General features: G+C 36.5%; 1 pseudogene; it reads left to right on the forward strand.

Annotated features, from left to right (window-relative positions):
• The first annotated feature begins 317 nt into the window (after positions 1-317).
• LOC122028835 overlaps positions 318-22,888 on the forward strand; it is a 70,256-nt pseudogene continuing 47,685 nt past the window's right edge.

Below are 22,888 nucleotides of genomic sequence, written 5' to 3' on the forward strand. Positions count from 1 at the left end.
ATAACATAAATAATCTTATGAAAATCATTACTATGGTATGGACCCATTAGTTAAAAAGATAATTTAAGAATGAGAATTAAGATGAAATTTTATTTCAATGTAAAATAAAAAATACGGATGCAGTTTAAATTGTTACTTTTCTTTTATTTGTTAAGAATATAAAATTGCTATCGTTAATCGATCTCTCGATCACGATAAATTAAGGTGTTGATTAATATATAAATTAATAAAGAAAACATCCAGAACCGCACACGTGTCAAATCACGGGTATCGCTCGCTTTTATATATATCTATTTCCGGCGACTGAACTCAAGTGCTCGGCTCTCCCTTTTCTTCTTCTTTTATTTCCCTTTTCATGGAATCATCGATCCTTCCTCTGCCCCACACTCGAGGCACCGCCTTCAGCTCTTCCTCACTCAGATGGCGAACCAATGCGCCTCTCCTCTCCTCGACGCCTTCCACCGCACGCTGCTTCCGGATCTCGATCAGGTAATCTTCTTCTCTTCAACTCTGCTCCTTTCCGGAACTTGTTTTTCATCCCCAAAGCAGGCCGAAGTAATTGGAATCAATGCGCATATTCAGATGTAGTTCATCCAGAGTTGCGTTAGGATTGCAAAGAGCTGTCAGTAAGGCATGTCTTTGGTTTGTTCCCCGTATCGTTTTCAATTTGCTGTTGGGAGTTGAATAGCTAACCACGAGCGATGTCGTTGTTGTCGCAGGCCCGAGGAAGATTTATGATAAATCCTAGCAATGTTTTTGATCAAAGTGTTGAAGCACAGTCGATAGAGGTGTGCTTTTATTTATTTATTTATTTATTTTTTCTTTTCATTTTCTGTTATCTCGTGTATTTTTTTTTTCTTTTGTTGTTGTCGAGACTAATTTCATATGCTTGCTCTGGCATCAATTTACCTTCAATATTGTATGAAGAAAAGAACATAACAATTTGATTTCAGTAAAATACAGCGTAAAGAAATTAATTGACGATGTTTGCAATTTCACATAGGAAAAGACTTCAGAAATGTTGGACGCTGATACCTCGTTGAAGTATTCTCGTGGTGTTGCCTCTCCACTTGGTGTCTCAGTTGCTGAAAATGGAATTAACTTTGCAGTTTTTTCAAGGCACGCTACACGTGTCTCACTGTGCTTGTCAAAATGTGAAAGGTAAAAAATGGAACTTTTAGTAGAAGGCAAAGTCAGCTTTATTTTGAGTAAAAATTTCATGATACGGTTTCACACACAAGATGGTGAATGTAAGTTGTATACTAGATAATGATTGATGATTTGAAAAACTTTAATATTCAATTTTCTTATTGCTTTAATGATCTTTTAATTTCTCATTGTTAATCTTTGTTGATTATTGGTTATAAATGTCTTTATAAAATAGCTACTCATGTGATGTCTAAAACAGATATTTCTCAAATGAAGGAATGCATCAGGCTTTGTTGAATCATTGGAAGTCAAGTGTTTGCAAAGAAAGTAGTTTTTTCTTCATGTTTGATTATAAGAAATATCCCTATTTATTGTCTTTCTTAAAAATTTAACTTATCTTTTCTGTATCACTGAAAATGTTTTTCAGTGCTTAAGAATATGTTTGTTCACTGTACACTTAAAAATCTTAGAAACTATTTTTGAAGAATTATTTCAAATGCTAAAAAATGTAGGAAACTATTTTCATAAAAGGGAATTGAACATTGTTTGCATAATGACTAGTGGTATCTTGACTTTGACTTTTTCATGGAAAGCGTCAACTCTCTTTGCACAGGTGGACAGAAGGGTAGCTCTAGATTTCCAGTTAATAGGTGACAAGATATGCATTGGTCACTCTGCTTTTCTATAATGCTCCATTGTTCTAGCAGGGAATACCGGAGGGAAATATGTGATGGTAAAAACACAGAAAACAATAACCTTGGTGATTGGTGGAGAAACCCATGGTTCTTCAATTTGGACTAGTTGGAATATACGTGCATGAAGGTTGAGATTTTATAGGATTCTTTCCTTTCTTAAATGGGATTCAAACCCCAAATGTTGAAATAAAAGCTTAAGTTCACATGGTTTCATTTCTGTTGTTAAGTGTTTTGCTGGTTTAGTGATTTTAATATTGATTTAGAGTAGGAAAATAGATAAGAAAAAAAGCTAGTGCACTATGACATTTACATTGTTAGATCTTTTTTGTTTAATTTTGTAAGGCTGCAGTTTGCTGACCAAACTTAAGTCAAGTTTAGTTTGTAAAAAACATTTGCATGATGGATCTGAAGTTTAGCCTGTTTTATTGTGCATCCTTGACTGGGTCTCCCAAATTTAACCAATAAATCTTGTACAAGCTTCAGAAGTTTAGCACACATTCACAATAACACCTTTTTCTGGTTAAAACTGAGCTTGATGTTGCAATTTAAGTAATCTGTTTTTTTGGCATAAAAAATGGGCAGCCGGGCATGTTTGATTAAATTTACATTTATTTATTCTGCTGGTTTCTTCTGTGTGTCTTCCTACACAAACACTTGATAGGTGGTTAATTAGCTGACTTTCAGATAGTATCACATGAGGCTTATCTAATAATTGTTGCAGTGCCAATAATATATCCTAGTTGAATTAAACCTCATTGTGTGCTTGGGGGTAGTCGAATTCAGTCCTTGCCAATACATGCGGATGACTTAAGATATTAGGCTATTTTTACTTTGAAGGACTGGAATTAGAGGGGAAGAAGGTGAAGGAATAGCGGAGGTGGGGAGAGGAGGAAACAAAGTTTTTTTTTGGGGTGTTGGGAAGGAGGGAAATGAACAAATTAGGCCTTGCTTCTCTCTCTTGTGCCGCCATAGATTGACTGACCTTATGTGTCAAATACTAGTATCTATAGGTTGTTATAATATGAATATATCTATAAGTATCTAATGTCTAATCACAATCTCATTTTCTAGATGATTGTAGCTTTTCTATTATATGGAACTTTAAAATAGTGTTCAACCTAACTAATTTGTTGTTTGGAAATTTCATTCTCTATTATTGGGACATTAGTATGTTCGATCTGGCTCAGGGAAGATAATCAGCAAATGGATGATGGCATGTTGGAGGTTCCACTGGATCCGCAGATAAATAAAACTGGTGACGTTTGGCACATCTATATTGAGGTAGTACTGAAGTTATGATATTTTGATAGTTTAAGTTGGTAGTTTTATTAAGTTTGTTATAAATAACAACGTTGCTATGTTCTTGTGACAAATCTATCCAATCTGCAACTAATTCATTGATCTCCAACAATGATTTCCTTTGTGCAAGTAACTTCTCTTAGAAGATCAATTCATCATATGAAGTAGAATTTACAAATTTTCTACAAGTCTTTTATAATGGACATTTCTTGTGAATTTTAGAGCCAAATTTCTATTTTGCATTAGATTCACCATCCATGACTCATAATACGATCTAAGGTTTAAAAGCTTATTCTGAGCTAAGGTTTTAATCCGTTGTCAGAATGAGTGAGTGTCATGTCAGATGTATAGACACATAGTGCCAAAAGTATCAATAAGAGGAGAAGAAGAATTTGGAAGAGTTATCTTGAGAAGAGTTGTGAAAGTTGAGAAGAGTTACAGAACAATCCCCATCTTCAGACGAGCTTGTGGAAGTTCAGGAAAGACTTGTTGTCCTCAAATACCTCTCACTAGCCACCTTGAGGAAGTTTCATCGCCCTCAAATGCCTCTTGCTGCCACCTCGCAGAAGAGTTACACCTCTTGATGTCATTTCATGCCACTTTGCATTGTGTCACTATTTTTAAAAGAGTCGTGAAAGTCTCAGATCCACCTTGCATCATGCCACTGTATTCCAAAGAGGTTCAAAAGCACGGGGGAAGCTTTCAGCAGTTTGTGGAAGCCTTAGATGCCTTAGGGGAAGCATCCCATTGCCTCACCTTCATCGTAGAAGATTCTAGCATCGTTGCAGGTGGAACAAAATGTTTCACCCATGTCAATTGACATGGAATGAAATTTTAATGCACAATACCATCTATTGGTAACTCAATACCCCTTTTCCTATTTCTACATTGAATTTTAATTTGTATCCTGGTGTATGACAATGCCACAGTTGCATGTTGTGTCATGTTTTAATTATGCGATATTACTTAAATATAGAAAACAGTGATGTTGATAGAGCACTATTTAATCTTAGATGGAATTGCAAAACTGAAAAACTGAATTATATAACTCAGTAGGTCAGAGAATGATTTAAAACCTCCCTGAATCTGTCATGCAGTTCTAAATGAGGTTATTTCATTATACATACATTTTTCACTATGTTTATTTTTGGTCAATTCCTAGGGGTTATCACAATCTGGAATTGTCTATGGCTACCGAATTGATGGTCCTCAAGGATGGGGACAAGGGCATCGCTTTGACAGTAGTGTCATTCTTCTTGATCCTTATGCAAAATTAGTTTCTGGAAGGAAAAGGTTTGGGGATGTTTCAGATAAGATGTCCAAGTTCCTTGGAACATATGACTTTACCAGCCCTCCTTTCGACTGGGGTCCTGATTATAAGCTTCCAAATATACCTGAGGTAAAACTGAAGAACAGAATCTTACCAAGAAAATTTGTTTTCTTGTGCACAGAACCATCATTTTATGATTTAATTTTCTTTGTACAGACAGATCTTGTTATATATGAAATGAATGTAAGGGCATTTACAGCTGATGGATCAAGTGGGCTAGATCCAGACATTTGTGGGAGCTACCTTGGAGTTATTGAAAAGGTAGGTTCTTATATATCGCGATAATGTCAATATATGGTTTACTGTGGTTAGACTATTTGGATACATACAAGTTATCAAACCATTTCTGTAAACTTGGTCTATTAGGCTACATACTAATCATGCCTTATCTGCAAATTCAGACAAACGAGTTTAAGATATATTCAAATGTTCAATCTTTACCATCTATTGATTTTTGTTTTTCTTTATACTATCTTAGTTTAATTGTAATTGTGAATTTCTATTAACATCCACGTTTCCCTACCATAAACAAATATACAGTTGTAGGCACTAGGAAAAAGGAAGTACTCATACAGTTCACTCATTCCCACACGTGGTGAAAACACCCTTATCTATTTCAAACTCATATCACTTTTTCATTGTTCTTGTCATCTGCAAAACTAACTCAGATTTTGAAACGTGTTATAAAGCAAGACAGGTTTCTGCTTGGGATAACCAAAAATTCTCCAATTTGGGTTTGGATAGTAGCATTCTATGATTGATTAAGGTTTATGTTGGTTTAGATTTGATGAACTTATTTGCTTATTGAGTGAATCAGATTGGCTACTGTAGAAAGTTCCTGAAAAGAGTTGGGGTTATCTATAGGTGTTTTGATTATTAAGGTTTGTTTCTGATAGTGACCAAATTGGTGGGTACCTAGGTATCCCTAATCTCCATTAGGAAGATCTATTACCTCCTTAATTGTTTTTCCAATCACTAGCATACTTAAAAGTGCACGTCAACAAGTATAACCTATGTTGGTGGAGAATGAAGATATCCTTCTATGTAGATTTTTCTATGTTATCCAATTGATATTATCATAAGCCTAAGGATAAAGTGCTCAATAGTGTTTTAAGTCTTATGCCTTAATAGTTAGCCTGAGCAAAAAATCTAGTTCCATTGGCAAATCAGCATAAGCACAGCTGCTGGAGACATGACAAAGATATCTGACAGTTACAGTTCCTGGACCGCCCGCGCGCTAGCTTCTTTCTAGATGGTGCCACCTGCGCCACATATAATGAAACTTCAATGCTACAAGGCATCCTACAGAAAAAAGTCATGAAATAATTTCCATCTAAATGTTTCCCTTGATGGAAGGAAAGAGGGGAAAAAATCTTTTTAAAACTTTATTTTTCAAAGATAAAAATTATAAATCAAGCATAGATTTGATAAGACATTTTTTAAGCTTAGATTTGACCATCATTCCATGCGAAATTGTGTTTTGGTCAAATCGGATAGAAACAAAATGAAAAAAAAAATCGGAGAAAGATTTTCTGCCTTTTTCTTCCCTCTTAACTTTCTGTCAAAGGAAGCATAGGAATAGTGTAGCTAAAAGAATCTTTCGCTTTGTTTCTTTCCTGGTTTCCTTCTCGCATAGGAAACACATTTAAATTGAAAATTATTTCCTTTGTCATGGACCATAAAATTATGTGTGAGATAGTGTATCCGCTCTCACACTAACACAACAATGGCACACGACACTGGTTTTGGTGGCAAACCCTATCTAGGATGATGATAATAATAGTTTCAATGCCCTCTTCTTTTTTTGCTACTTCTTCTGCCACTAAGTGACCAATTCTTCTTCTTTAGCGAAAGTGAGTCATATTGTAGACCTTTATTATCTGATGGGATAGTCTAAGAGGCTAAGGCGAGAACAATTCTCCATCAATGTAACTAGTAATTTTATCCAACTTTACATGGTAATCAATATCTCATATATCTGTTGCGTGGATGAGAGTTTTGGGCAATACTTTGATTGCTAATGTTCAATTTCTTAAAAGCTAAGTGATTAAACAATGTAATTTGAGTAGTATGTTTATGGAATCTATTCTCTTTTCAGTTGTTTTTTTTTTACTCTAGTACTTAACCTCTACTAAAACTTAGAAATTTCCATTGCCATTCCTTTGGCTCGAGACTAATTTTTTATAAATATTTTTTTAGATCCCATATTTGCTGGAACTTGGAATCAATGCTGTGGAATTGTTGCCTGCATTTGAATTTGATGAGTTTGAATTTCAGAGATATCCTAATCCAAGAAATCACATGGTAAAGCTTATTTTACTTTTTCTTCAGGAATTCTAGTTATAGTAGCTATCTTCCATTTTATTCTTCAACTTACACAGTTACACATAGTTATTCGTTTTATGTGTGATGTTTTCAAGATCAACACATGGGGTTACTCTACGATGAACTTTTTTGCTCCCATGAGTCGGTATGCTAGTTCTGGTGGTGGATCTTTGGTTGCTTCTCATCAATTTAAGGAGATGGTGAAAGCTTTGCATAATGCTCGAATTGCAGGTTATTTTGGATGTTGTTTATAACCATACTAATGAAGCAGACGATGATCACCCTTATACTACATCATTTCGTGGTATCGACAATAAGGTGATTATATAAGCAAATCACTACACAACCTTAACACACTCATATTTGCAGTTAAAGTTGACGACATGTGCCTCAATTGTTTTCCTTGTTGAAGAAAATGCTTATTATTATAATTGTCATGGTCCGCAGGTGCAACTTCCACTTACGATGTAGCCAATTAAGGATAGTGTAATAATAGAAAATCAAAGCCACGAAAACAACCACTAGCTCTAACAAATACAAAGTTTTTTTTCATCAAACTATATATATTCCTAGAAAAAGCTTATAACAAAGTCCTAATGGAAATTATATGGAAAATTTTAGAAAAGAGGTGATAGCATAATAAAACTTGAAACAATTGAAGATATATATAAGGATATAATGACAAGAGTGAATACTTCAAGCAAATTAGTCAAACAGTCCCTTATGAAAATAGGCTATGTCAAGGATCTATTCTAAGTCCTTTTTTTAAACACTAGTTATGAATGAACTCACTGGATACATCTACCATGGTGCATTTTGTTTGGAGATACATTATTTTGGTTGATGAGATACATAAAGGAGTACATTTTAAGTTTGAATTTGGAAGGAAAGTAAAAGATTTTAGATTTAGTAGAGTAAAATTAGAATATATAGAATTTAAGTCGATAATGATAATAATTATTAAGATAAGAGATAATGAGTTAATTGTAATAGAAAGGTTTAAGTATCTAGGATCGTTTTTATAGAATGATGGAGCGGTTGATTGAAATATTTTATAAAGGATACAAGTAAGATCGTTGAAATAGAGGATGACTAGATGACATCAAGTGTTCTTTGGATTCTAAGGTATCTCTAAAATATAAAGGAAAATTTTATAAAACGGTAATTAAACTTACTAGAGGTGTGGAAGGGAGCAGTTCAAGCATGTATTAAATGTTGCTCCTCGAATACAACATGGGATAAAATGGTATTAAAGTTGAAAATAGTAGTCAAAAGTATATGTTGGTGCTATGGAAACGGTTCAGATCCCTAGAGGTTAGGGATGATTAGCAACCTACAAATAAAACTCGGATTTCTTTTGCTAATGACTTAGTAAGGACACACACATTAACAAAATAGATATTGCATAAAAGAAAGAGGACAAATAAATTACTTCATTTGCAACCCACGAGTTACTAGTCCAAGAATTATGAAAGCTCCACTATCTTCTCCTATTCAGAAACTTATCGGACGTGGAGAACCCTCTTACAACGGTTAAGCGCTAGAGTAAATAAAAATTGAAAGACAATGAAATGTTCGAGAGTGTGTTATGTTCCTCTTTGAGCTTCAGTTCGGTTGTAGACTCCATCTTGATTTGAATGTTGTGTTGACGTGGCACCTTTCGGTCGCCCGGAAGCCTTTTAGTCGATTGGATCATTGCTAACACGACTTTAAGCTTTATCTGCTTTGACAACGACTTGATAAGGGTTCTAGATGACTCAGCTCCTTCTGGTCAGCTGGAGGCTCTCTAGTTGCCTAAAGGTTGCTGACGTGGATATTCTGATCTGTTTCGATAACGGGTTTGGATGACTTAGCTGTCATCTTTTGGTCGCTTAGAATATAGTCAACCATTAGTCTAGACCATTCCTATATTTTGCCTTCTCTAGTTCTCTAGTCCCTTGGATGAATCTACGGTCGCTCGAACATGCGGTTTTCAAGACATTATCTCGGTCGCCTTGCACAGTCTTTCTTTTGGCTTCTCGTCCCTCGGGTGCACTGAGCCCTTCTAGCTCTCTCTCGTGCGTCCTTGTGACTCTGCCGGAGTACTCTTAGGCAGCTCCTCGTATCTCGGATGCATCGAGCCCGTCAACTCCTTTCCCGTGCCATCCTTCTCATTCACTTGCATCTTTTGCCAAGATTTGCCATCTCCAATGCGTGTTCTCCTAAGTCCCTATACACTTTGACACACATATTAAAACTTAACAAACACCAAACTTAAACTTATTTGGCAACATATCAAAACACTATTGGGGTTCTAATATTCTTCTCATTTTTGATGTTCGCCACACTAAGTTTAAATTAGGGTAAATCACAATAAAATAAGCATATTGCAATTAAGTTAAATAATTCTAATTTCCCTTGCATTTATTCCTAATTTCCATTTCTCCCAATTTTGACAAAAAAAAAAGTTCTAGAAAAAACTCAAACTTTCTCCCCTTGTTTGTAAGTTTGGTAAAAATATTTTGAAATTAGAGAATATTATGAAATATTTATCAAGTGTAAGATTCAATATTTTCTATCACATAAAATTAATTTTAATCAAAAAAAATTTTCATTAATTTTTTAATTTCAATATACATATTTTTCTAAAAATAATGTTAGAAAAATTTCTAAGTATACAAAAATCATGAAATTTTAGCTATAGATAGAAAACATGTTTTATTTTTATTTTAAAATATTTTGCATAAAATTTTGAATAGAATATTCAGAAAACAAAAATTTTGATTTCGTGTATGCATATCGAATAACTAGTTGGTCGCATGTATATATATATATATATATATATATATATTCAGATCATTTGAACCAATAATTTTTTTTTCTAATGTTAGTTTTTGAGTTTCTATTTGTTCTCTTAATTTTGCATTTTCATCCTTAACTTTTTAAAATTCTTCCTTAGAGAATGAATTTTCTAATTCAATTGTAATTTGTTTCAATTCCATGCCTTTATTTCTAGTTTTACATAATGATCTAGACAACATCTTTATTGCATCATACAATTGTTTTGAAGGTAAATTACGTACTTCACTTTGACGGATTCGTAGGTCAACTTGGTGAGTTGCCATCGATGCAAGACTAGCTATGTGCTTAGTTTCTGAATCTTGTGAAGATGAAGTGTCACTCCATGTTGCTTTTAACATTCTCTCTTTGGGCTTCACCTTTTCTCTATCCTTTTCTTTAGTCTTGTTCTTGAGCATGGGATAGTTGTCCTTGATATGACCCTTTTCGTCATAGTTATAGCACCTGACCTTTTGTTTCTACTTCTTCTTTAGCAATTTGGTCGCTTGTCTCTCGTCAAAATTGCTAGTTTTAAAATATTTCTTCATTTTCCTTATGGAGTATTCTTGTTCATCTCTTTCCATTACGACTCCGAATCTGACTTGTTTTGCTTTGCTTTTAGAGCTAAGTTGTGGTTCGTCTTCTTTGTTTCTTTCATTCTTGTACATCTAGACTCGTGTAATTCCATAGTAATGAAAAAAAAAATCTTTTAAACTACTTACCTCAAGGTTCTTCGCAATATAGTACGAGTCTACTATAAACATCCATTCCTAAGTGTGCGAGAAGGTAATTAAAGCATACCTCTAAGTGTACCGATTTGACACTATTTCTTCGAGATTGTGGAGATCTCCTTGAGCTTAACATGTAGTTGAACCATGTTTTCTCCCTTTTTCAATTGGAGATTGCTTAGTTCACGTAGCGTCTGGCTAACTTTACTTCCGAGGTGCTTTTATGGAGCTCGGAATTTTTTCGAGAGTTCTTTGGTGGAGTTATACGTGTCGATCCTATTTAGTTCATGCGCTAGTAATATGTTTAGTAGGTGGAATTTGACTTTACCATTTGCCATGAATTCCTTTTGTCACTCCCCGGAGGTATGCTTGCCCGACAAATGGATAACATCCTCCCTTGACAACATATGAAATCTGGGTACATTGCCACAAGGCTGTACAAGTATAATAACTACCATTCACATGACTACACAGCGGAAGATAATAATAATACACAGCTTACACGGCTGGTATAAACACAAACCACGCAAGATAATAGATTAAATATACTGACTGCATGTCGGCATGACCTAATATAGCAACGACGCATAATCCGAGTAAAAGTAGCCCCAAAGCTAAAATCCAAGAGCAAGACAAATATTACTTACCATGTCCGAAAGCAAAATACAAGTAGAGCAGTAAGAACAACGTTGCGACAACGACATGTGTGCACAACGTCACGACAGCGACATGTGTGCACAACGTCGCGACAATGACATGTGTGCTGCGGTGTTGTGGTGATGGGCTGCTGGAGAGGTCTTGTGGCGGTGATGCGGGACAACCGTCCATTGTTGGTCACTGTGGTTGCGACGATCAGGAGAAAAGGACCGAGTGAAGGTGGGCGTCAGTGTTGTCAACGGTTGGTGACACTGCGGCTTCAGGGACGCGAGGGTGATTGCGGTTGAAGAGAAGGGGACTGGGAGAGGAGAAGGGGGATCGACGAAATTAGGGGAGAACACTTAGGTATTTATAACTTAGGTTATTTGATTAATACTTTAGGTTAATTAAATTAATCAATTCCCACTTAATTGATATTCTAAACAGATTATCTCTAAGCCTAATAGATTCATCCCTTAAACGTGTCTTACGAACTCTTTTTAAATCTCGAATAATTTCTAAAAATTCTCAAAAAATTCGGTTAGGTTATTTTTCAAATAACACTTATTAATTAATTATCTTATCTTACACCTTTTGTTGCTTTTGCTCCATCTATGTTCCTCGAGTTCTCCTCCTTCGTTCGTGGGCACTTTAAACTCATATTTTATATAAATTATAATTTCAAAATCAGTTTTAAAGAATACCTTCATTTTCTTCTTCCACATGGTAAAGTCACCTTTGAATTTTGGTGGATGGATGCTTGATTCGGCCATTCCTTCCAATCTAGTTGCTTAGTTAATAGTTAGTCCTTTTGAACAGTTCGACTTTGATACCACATGTTGGTGCTACGGAAGCGGTTCGGATTGCTAGAGGGTAGGGGTGAATAGCGACTTGCAAATAAAACTTGGATTTTTCTTGCTAACGACTTAGCAAGGACAAACACATTAAAAAAATAAATATTGCATAAAAGAAAGAGGACACACAAAAATTACTTGGTTTGCAACCCACGAGTTGGTAGTCTAAGAACTATGAAAGCTCCACTATCTTCTCTTTTTCAAAAACTTGTCGGAGGCGGAGAAGCATCTTACAACAGTTAAGCGCTAGAGTAAATAATGAACTGAAAGACAATGAAATATTGGAGAGTGTGTTATGTTCCTCTTCAAGTTTCAATCCATTTGTAGACTTCATCTCGATCTGACTTTTGTGCTAACATGACACCTTCTGGTCGATTGGATTTTTGCTGACTCACTTTCAGGCTTTATCTACTTCGACAATGACTCGATAACGACTTTGGATGACTCAGCTCCCTCCATTCGCCTAGAGGCTCTCCGTCGCTTGGAGGCTGGTGACGTGGTTGATTTGATCTGTTTCAACAATGAGTCTGCTTTCAGTTGCCTGGAATATGGTCAACCATTAGTCTTGACCATTCCTTGATCTTGTCGTTGATCTTGCTTTCTCCGATCGCCTAGATGAATTTATGGTCACTCGGACATGCCATCTTCCTTCCGACTTCTCGTCCCGTATATGCATCGAGCCCTTTCGACTCACTCCTGTGTGTTCTCCTTGCTCCACTGGAGTACTCTTTCGCAACTTCTCGTACCTCGACTGAATCGAGTCCGTCGGCTCCTTTCCCATACCATCATTCTTGCTCGCTTATGTCTTCTGCCAAGGTTTGCTCTCCTAAGTCCCTATACACTTAGACACATTAAAACTCAACAAGCACCTAACTTAAACTTATTTGACAACACATCAAAACACCACTAGGAGTAATAGTGTACTCGGTGAGTTAGGACATACACCACCAAATAAAGAATCTTAGTGGTGGAATGAGGATGTATATGAAAAAGTAAAGGAAAAAATCAAACAATTTATAAGAAATTATATATTTGTAAGAATAAGGACAATTTTTTAAAATATATAGTAGCAGTGAATGAAACGTTTGGACGCTTATATCGAAAATTGGATACAAAAGGAGAAATAAATATTAATAGTTAAAGCGAGAGAGAAGAAGACGAGATCTTATCAAAATAAGATGTATTAAAGATAAATGCAATAGGGTACTAATAAATGACGACGAAATAAGAGAGCGATCATTAACTTTTTAATGAAGGTTTAGATGACCAACTTAATTTATTTAGGCCAAATGAGTAAAAAAATTTAAATTTGTATAGTAGAATTTAAACTTTAGAAGTAGAGCAAACATTAAATGGGATATAAAATGAAAAGATAATTAGACCAGATGATATTCTAATAGAGGTATGAAAGTGCCTTGGGAAACATGATATTGAATAACTCACAAAGTTATTCAACCTCATATTGAAAACTAAAACATGTCTGATCAATGAAAGGTAAATACTCTAGTTCCCTTATATAAGAATAAAGGAGACGTATAGGGATAGTAAACTAAAGAGTCATAGCATGAAATTTTGAAAAAGAATAATAGAAAAAGACTAAGGAGGAAGATTACAATGACCGAAAATCAATTTGAATTTATGCCCGGATGGTCAACAATAGAAGTTGTACATCTTCTTTGGCAACTAATCGAAAAGTCTTAAAAATAGAAGCAAGACGTATATATCGTATTCATCGACCTAGAAAAAATTTATGATAAGAGTCCCAAGGAAAATTATATGGAGAACTCTAGAACAGAGAAGTGTTAGTCTAACATATATTGAACTAATTAAGGATATATACGAGAATATAATAACAAGAGTGAAAACAGGTTGATTAACCAAAGTGTTTCCCATAAAAATAGGGTTATATTAAGGATCAACTCTAAGTCTCTATTTTCTTACACTAATCATGGATGAACTCATTGGACACATCCAAGATACAATACCGCGATGCATGTTGTTTGCAGATAATATTATTTTGGTAAATAAAACACGTGAAAGAGTAAATGCTAAACTCAAATCTGGACTGGAAATGCTAGAAGTGAAAGGTTTTAGACTTAGTATAGTAAAGATATAATATATGGAATTTAAGTTTAATAATATTAGACGTAATAATACAATTATTAAAATAGGTGTAGAAGAGAAAGAGATCATATATTCCTCATCACAATAATCCGCTTACATATAGGTATTTATATACATATAGAGAGAAAGATGATCCTATAATTATGGTATGTCTATTAATTACAATCACTTGTAATCTCTATAATCAACAATAATCCCTACAATTAAGGAATCTTCGGAAGTATTCAACACTCTCCCTCTAATTGGAGTATGTCAATTATATCGAGGTTGTCACAAACTTTTAACAATCATTTTCCTCTTAATGCTTTAGTAAAGACATCAACAACTTGGTTAGATGATGATGTGAATGGAATGACAATTTTCTAGCTCATTATACACTCGCGAATAAATTGACAGTCAACTTCAATATGCTTAGTTCTCTTATGAAAAATTGGATTATTTGCAATATGAATAGATACTTAGTTATCATAGTATATTCGTAGTAGTTTATTGTAGTTGAACCCTAATTCTTCAAGCAAATTCTTTAGCCATAATATCTCGGTCACAGAGTGAGTCAGTACTCAAATTTGGCAGTCGATCTATTAGGATCCTTGGCGGCTAACTAGAGGGAGGTGAATAACCCTGCAAAGAAAAACGAAAAACCTTCCTCGAGCTTTTATAACTTTAACAAAATTAACACTTGCATAAAATATATAAGACTGATTAAAAAGGAAGAATCACAACGAATTACTTGGTTACAACCGGGGAGGTTGTTAATCTAACGAAGTAGAAAGCGCACTAATTCCTTCTTCAGGCGAAGAAGCCTCTTTACAGTAGTTGGAGTACTAAAAATACGAAGCTAGACAAAAGAAATCGTTTACAAGTGTTCTTCAATGTTCTTCTTGTTTTATGTTAGCTTCTGGGATCAGGGCTGTATTTATAGCCCTGGTCGGGGCGCCTGGAACCCTTCCAGGCACTTGGAGGGGGAGAAAACTTTATCCCTATCGCTACGGATCACGTTTGATGCAATCCAGATAAAAATCCTTCAGTCTAGGCGCTCGGACCCAAGTTAACAGCTTATTAACTTGTTTGGTCCGGGTTTTTGCTTCAGCTCGGCTCGCTTAGGTCCGGGTCTTCCGCTCTGGCTCCGGTTCCACTTGGGTGATCTCGGCCTTTCGGACTAGGGCTCACTCGAACCCAACTTCCGGCCTTCGAGCAATTTTCTGCTCTGGGTTCTCGTCCCTCGGAAACGCCATGCGCCTCCTTCTCATCCGCCCGCGTACTTTTCCGCAGCACCTCGTCCCTCAGACGCACCGAGCCCGTCGGCTCTCTTTCGTGCCGTCCTTCTCACTAGTTACGTCTTTTGCTCGACTTCCTGTGCTCCTAAGTTCCTGCACACTTAGATACAGGGGTTAAAAACTAACAGGACCTAATATGACTTGGTTGATCACATCAAAACTACCTTGGGGTACTAATACGACCTAGCAACAACAGTTTGTTTCTTACTTCGTCATGTTGCTAGATTTCCCCCTACATTAGTGTAATATCTAGAAGTGGACTATTTGTCGGTCTTAGATTCAACATAGTCGACATTAGAATAAGCTTCGATCTTTAGGTGCCCATTTCTCTTAAATGACAACCTTTTCCTGGAGATTTCTTAATGTACTTAAGAATCCTGATAGCGACATCCCAGTGAACTTGCTTTAGCTTATCCATAAAACGACGGACTATTCCAACTGCAAAAGAGATGTCAGGTTTTGTTAAGTAGATGAGTTTCCTAACAAGCCGTCTACATTTTTCCTTATCCTAAAAGATCCCAAATACTTGAATTCGTATCCATAGGCGTATCAACTAGCTTTGTCACGCCCCGGGGGAGTCCCTGCCGGTGAAATTTCGGCAACATCTCCCTTGTACGGGTGACAATCTGAAACTTGACTACATATCCCTCAGGCCCTCACAATCCTCGGCCAACACAGCCGGAACATATATAATAATATAAACAAACAATCCACGTAGTTTATAATAAATCAGCCTTCGACTGACTACACAACAAATCACAACACGCAGTTTATTATAAAACCTATTACACTACTTGAGGAAAACACAACCCACAACGGAAAACCATCGCAATGGAAAACAAGGGTAGTAGACTAAAACTCGATATAACATCAATGAGTACAAGATCTACACATCACACGTATGTAGATCACAAAACAAGGAAACAAATTCTGAAAGTAGAAAATCATATTTATACGAGGTGGGGGACTAGCGACTGAAACCTCCTGACAGCCTCAACCTGAAATAGAAATAAAACAACGGGGTGAGTTCAATGAACTCAGCGGGTATCAAGCTGTCATGCATAGTAAGATAATAATCATGGAGTACAGTCTCTTGATCAAAAACAGGAAATGCGAAAACTGAACAAGCAAAGAAGTTGTACTCACCAGGATCTCCTATCCGGATATAAGGGTCGTTAGACCAAACACATCATGTCTCTTGTATGCATGTCAATCAAATGCAATCACAAAAATGCAACATCCAAAATGCAGCAATCACAAGCAATAAATGCAATCCATGCATATGATGCAAATGACATGGTCACCCCTGACGCCAGTCAGGCACCTCACACACGATGGTGAGGTCGAGTGGGTAGGGATATGACAGCTGTGCGCTCTGTCATCACTACTCCGAGTGACCGAGTGGACTGGATGCTGTCGGAGTACACCTATCCTCCTACCCCAAATCATAGTGGGGGAGCTCAAAACTCTCATCTCCTTGTGTCATAGTCAAGAGGAGGGATCCTGTCCGCTACCACGCTGTAATCACACTACCCATGAGCGGACCAGCGGAATCCTAACAGAGCAACCTGCTGCAACACACCCTGCCTGATATACCACTAACCCATGTGCCTGATATATCACTAACCCATGAGTGGTTGTGTATGCAGATCCATGTAACTGGCGATGTGCTCAACAATAATGGAGCCGATAATCATTCAACATGCAATCATGCAAAATGGACACTAAGCATGTAATCCTGAAAATACCAACCTTATAATGTGTACCAAAAGGAAAACCAAGTCCATATCAATGATATAGGTACACATGCCAAGTAATAAATCTAGATACACATGCCAAGTAATAAATTAGGTACACATGTCAAGTAAATCTAGTAGCTAGACCTGTATCCGGTAATGCATTGTATGTCACTACATAAATACACAATGCAAGAATCAAGAGGACATACACATAAATGCACAACAGATAACAAAATAGGTATACTACGGGTATCAAGTAGTGACATACCAAGCAGATATTAGCATAACTATTACTACTAGTTATAACTCACTAAGCATACCAGAATGACAATATCAAAAGATAAGTCAAAGGTACCCGCCTCAAAATGGAGATCGTATCCGAAATAGATCCTACGTCAAGACGCTCGTCTCGAATCAAAGTCCCGCATTAAAATATTTTTACTTAGCTAATTCTATATGAATTAAATAGCTAAATAAAATCCCAACCGAACTAGGGTAATTCTAATCGAACACGATCTTTAATTAATCCTAAATTAATGTTTAGATCTTACTAATACAATTCATCACTTAACCTAGAGTTAAGTTAGTGTAACCTAATTAATCTATTTCATCTTCAACCAATGAATCCATCCATTCCATTACCATCATAGGTTCTAATCCAAATCCAACTAACCAATCATACTAATTAATTGACCCAAATCTGAGTTTCAAACAAGCTATAGATCCAAACCGAACTCATGAAATCAACTACATATCCTACAGCCAAGCTTCTTCAACAATTCCCCACCATACAGCAGCCACCCATGATCAGCACTTCTTGATCAGTTTGGCCGTAAATCTGATAGAATACTTGGTCTCCACAGCCATGGATCTACAACCAAACATGGTGGTCGGATGCTATCAGCCACCGACAGTAGAACAAAAGAAAGGGGCAGAGATAAAGAACTCTTCGTACCCTTTATGATCGAGGAACGCACCTAGTGACTGCGATTTTAGGGGACTCTGACCGGATGCTTCACATCAAAACAAGAGGAAAGATCCGGCAGGAGCAGTGTTGTCCGATGGTCGGAGACACTCTGCGCAGACGTGCGGCAACAGGGACGTCGAGGCTAGGGCTAGGATCTCCCTTCGTGGCCGGAGATCTGCTCACACGGGGCAGCGACCCGAAGAGGGCAATACATCGGCGATGGATCTAGGACACGACAACGACAAAATGCGACCATAGTGAGAAGAAGATCCAATCAAGAGCATCCACTCACCGTTAGGGCACGGAGCGGCGGTGGCTACCGGCGCGATTGGGATCTTCGTGACGAGGAGACAACGGGCAGAGGAGGGGAATCGGGGCACGCGGGAGGAAGGGGGGCGAGGCTTCCCTTGGCCGATGGACTTTGTATGCGTGGGAGAAGAGGAACCGAAACAGCGTCGCGAGAGGGGAAGGCGATCGGGTGGAAGCAACAGCGAGGTTTGGGGATCGGGAGGAGAAATAAAGAGGAGAAGGGAAAAAGTAAAGAAAAATAAATATTTAAAAAAATTAAACATTTCCTCGTTCAAATTGGGTAGTTTAAACATGCTTTTCCCAAGCCTATAAATGCATCCCCGCAAACTCGTCATACAAACTTCGAATAATTCCCAAAAAATTTCTAAACATTTCTAAAAGATTATTTTCTCAAATAACCTTATTATTTAATTATTATTTGGGTATCGTATTTTACAAGCTTCATTCCAATCAATCCAATTTCTTTGAGTAAATCTATAGCATACATCCATTGCTAAAATGAAACTTTAGATTTGTTATGAGTAATTTCAATTCCCAAGAAATACTTAGGACATCCCATATCCCTCGTCACAAAATGTTGCTGCAAATATTTTTTAGTTTCGTCTATCGCACATATTATTGCCGAATATTAGGATGTTATCAACATAAACAATAAGAATGATAATCCCATTTGTGCCCTGTCGTACAAACACAGAATGATCCGATTTACACTGTTTGAAGCGAGACTCTGGGGTTTTGTTTAAGACCATAAATAGCTTTTTTAAGTCGGCAAACCATAGTAGCATTCTCCCCTTGAGCAACATACCTTGGAGGTTGCTCCATAAACACGGTCTCGTACAAATTGCCATAAAGAAAGACATTCTTCACATCTAGTTGATATATTGACCAAGATTGATTGACAGCCAAGTAAAACAGAACTCTAATAGAATTCAGGTGAGTAGTAGGAGAGAACGTCTTAAAGTAATCAACACCATGTGTATGTGTAAATCCTTTGGCCACCAAACGAGCTTTGTATCGATCAATAGTACATCAACTTTAAATTTTGGAGTAAATACCCAATGACAGACAACAATATCAACAGAAAGTGGTGTAGCCACTAGCTCTCAAGTTGGTCGAGAGATAAGGGCAGATATTTCCTCATCCATTGCAGTTCGCCAAGTCGAGTGTTGATAAGCTTGAGAGAGGAAGTTGGAACTTCTGTATATCATAGAGAAATAGCAAAGGCTCGGAATGTAGGACCAGGGTAATCAAACGAAATATGATTAGACAAAGGATGAGTAATGCAAGATCAAATACCTTTACGAAGAGCAATAGACAGATCAATATTGGAGGAGCGAGGAGCATTAGGATCTGCTGGAAGAGGAGGTGAGGGACATGAATCTGGTTTTGGCCGAGCACACCTCATGTACATCGACAATGGTTTAGCAGACGGAGTATCTGTAGTGAGAGACATGGATGGTGGGATAGGTAACAAGGGGGGAAAAGTATAGTTGAGACTAAAAAAAACGTAACATCAACACAGGTGTAACTGTGTTTTGACGGTAATATCCTTTTTGTGTATGAGAATATCCAAGCATGATACATTTAATAGAGCGAGGAGAATTTATCCAAGCTAGTAGTAAAATTATAAACAAAACAAACACAACCAAATATACGAGGAGACTTAAAGAAAAGAAATTTGTTAGGATGAAGACAAGATAAGGGGATATCCCCATGTAACACAGTTGAAGACATCCTATTTATGAGAAAGCAAGCTGTGAGTATAATATCACCCCACAAAAACTTAGGAACATGCATGTAACAAAGAAGAGTACGAGCTACGTCTAAAATATGACGGTGTTTGCGTTCAACAATTCCATTTTGTTGGGAAGTGTATGAACAAGAGGTTGATGAATTATTCCATGAGGATTATAGAATGTATGCACTGTCCTTTAAGTGAACTCAAGTATATTATCGGTACGAAGAATGCGCAAGACAACATAATATTGAGTTTTTATTTCGTTATAAAATGATGTTAACACCTCAGGAATCTCACTCCTATTTTTGAATAAATATAATCAAGTTATGTGAGAATAATCATCAACAAAAATTATAAAATACTGAAAACCTTCTCTCGACTCAATTCTACTAGGTCTCTAAACATCACAATTAACAAGTTCAAAAGTAAAAGAACTGCATTTATCACTCTAGAAGGAAAGAAGTATGATGGTGTCTGCTGAATTCACAGGACTCGCAAATCAGTAGACAAAACAGGAACTAAACTTTTGAGAGAGGAAGAAGATAGGTGACCTAGACGACAATGCCACTAATAAGGAGACACAGTTGCTAAGAGTGAACTTACAAGTGTAATCGAATCCAGATAGTATAGGAATCACTCTCATGTTCTCCACCAATTATCCTCTTCGTATGTAGATCATGAATAATTCAATAGGATGGATAAAAAGATACAGAACAGTTATGAGCTTTTGTTAGCTGACTTATGGACAATAAATTAACCAGAAATTTAGGTGCAAAGAGAATATTATCAAGAGTGATATTTGCAGTAAGCCTGACAACACCTCTGCTTGTAATCGGAGAATATGTATCATTGGCTAGACGAACAAGGGATAAAGATGAGGAAACAAAAGAGGAAGAGAAAACAAACTTGTTACCAGTAATATGAGTAGACACATCAGAATTCAACATCCAAGACTTATCACGAGATTCATGAGATGCAACAAATGCACCTAGAGGTGGCAGAGGGAATGCTAGCGAAAGAGCGAAACAATTTCTTATAATCAGTATTAGAAACAAAGATCATATCATCTTGACTTTGGTGATGGAGTTGATAGTTCGGTAGATGCATTATTAGCCCAGTCATGCTTACTAAACTTTATTCAACACTTCTCGGAGGCATGGTTGGAACGGTCATAGTGAATACACGAACGACTACTCCTGGTGGTATCAGTTCGACGGCCATGCCCACGACTATTACGACCTTGAAAGAACCCACAACCACGAGTAACCATAGTTGAAGTGTCGGAAGATGAGGAAAAAGTAGTGTTAGGACGATCCGTGGTCACACGAAGAAACCGAGGCAGAAAAGGATGTCGACATAGAAATCGAGAGCATGAGGCGTCAGCGCAGAAATCTGCAGCACAAAACGTCGGCGTCGAAATCGGTAGAAAAGTTAGGTTAGAGAAGGAGAACTTGGGTCCTATACCATGTAGAAGAGAGAGACCATATATTTTTCATCACAATAATCCACTTACATATATGTATTTATATACATAAGGAGGGAAAGAAGATCCTATAAATATAGTATGTCTATTAATTACAATCAATCACATCTCTATAATTAAGCTAATCTAAATCAATCATAATCTATACAATTAAGGGAATCTTCGAAAGTATTCACAGTAGGAGATGATGAGTTGTCTGTAACTGAGAGTTTTAAGTATTTAGAATAATTTTTATAAAAGGAGGGATTGAGAGAGATGTTTTACATAGAATACAAGTGGGATGGTTGAAATGGAGGAAAGTATCAATTGTTCTTTGTGATCATAAAGTAACTCTAAGACTTAAAGGAAAATTTTACAAAACGACAGTTAGACCTACTACGTTATATGAAATTGAATGTTAGACTATGATGCGAGCACATGAACAAAAGATGAGAGTTGTAGAGATGAAGATGTTTAGGTGAATGTGCGGACATACAAGGATGGATAGAATAAGAAATGAAAATATTAGAGAGAAAGTCGGGTTACACTTTTTTAGGGAAAACTTCAAGAAACACGTTTAAGATGGTACGAACATGTACTTAGACGACTAATAAATGCTCCAGCGATATGAAACTATGACAAATGTCCATATCAAACGAGGAAAAGCAAGACCAAAAAAGATTTTGTTAGCAATAATAAAATAAGATAAAATTTATTTAAATATAAATCATAATATGATAGGGGATAGAGCCTAATGGTGTAGAAGGATCCATATAGCTGATCTCGTCTGGTGTGATAAGGTTTGATTGTTATTGTTATCCCCTTCTGTTGAATTTTCTTTGACTGATAATAATCCTGGTAGTACCATGATGTTTCCCAATTCATCAACATAACTTAGTTTTCTGTTACTGATGAACCAACCACATTTTTGCATACTTGAGAGTTGCATGAACTGGCAGGCAATATATCTTTTTATTTTTATCCATAGTTGAAATATGTTTCCATTGTATCATTAGATTGAACATTTCAAATTGGTAGTAATTTCGGTGCTCTTTTTGGAGTTTCATAGTAGTTTTGAGATTTAGCTAACGTAGATTTTGTTTAGTTGCTTTCATTCAGATACTTTAGTTTTGCTTCATTAAAATCAGTTGGTTCGGTTGCTTTGTACTAATTTTGTAAATGGATCATTGGTATTGATTGACTGTTCTGACTAATTCTGGTAAAATTGATTGTAAATACAAATACTGCATCAAATGCTTATCATGATTGTAGATCAAAATCCTGATGGGAATTCTATATCGGCTGTGGTTTCACATTCCAAATTTTCTGAAACTATGAAATTACTGAAATTGTTTAAATTGAACATGTCCCCAGCTGCATAATTAAAGTGAAACCCAAAGATAAACACAAAATCTGGGAAGTAGCTATATTGAAAACAT

This window comes from Zingiber officinale, chromosome 10B (genome assembly GCF_018446385.1).
Source record: "Zingiber officinale cultivar Zhangliang chromosome 10B, Zo_v1.1, whole genome shotgun sequence".
Lineage (NCBI taxonomy): Eukaryota > Viridiplantae > Streptophyta > Magnoliopsida > Zingiberales > Zingiberaceae > Zingiber > Zingiber officinale.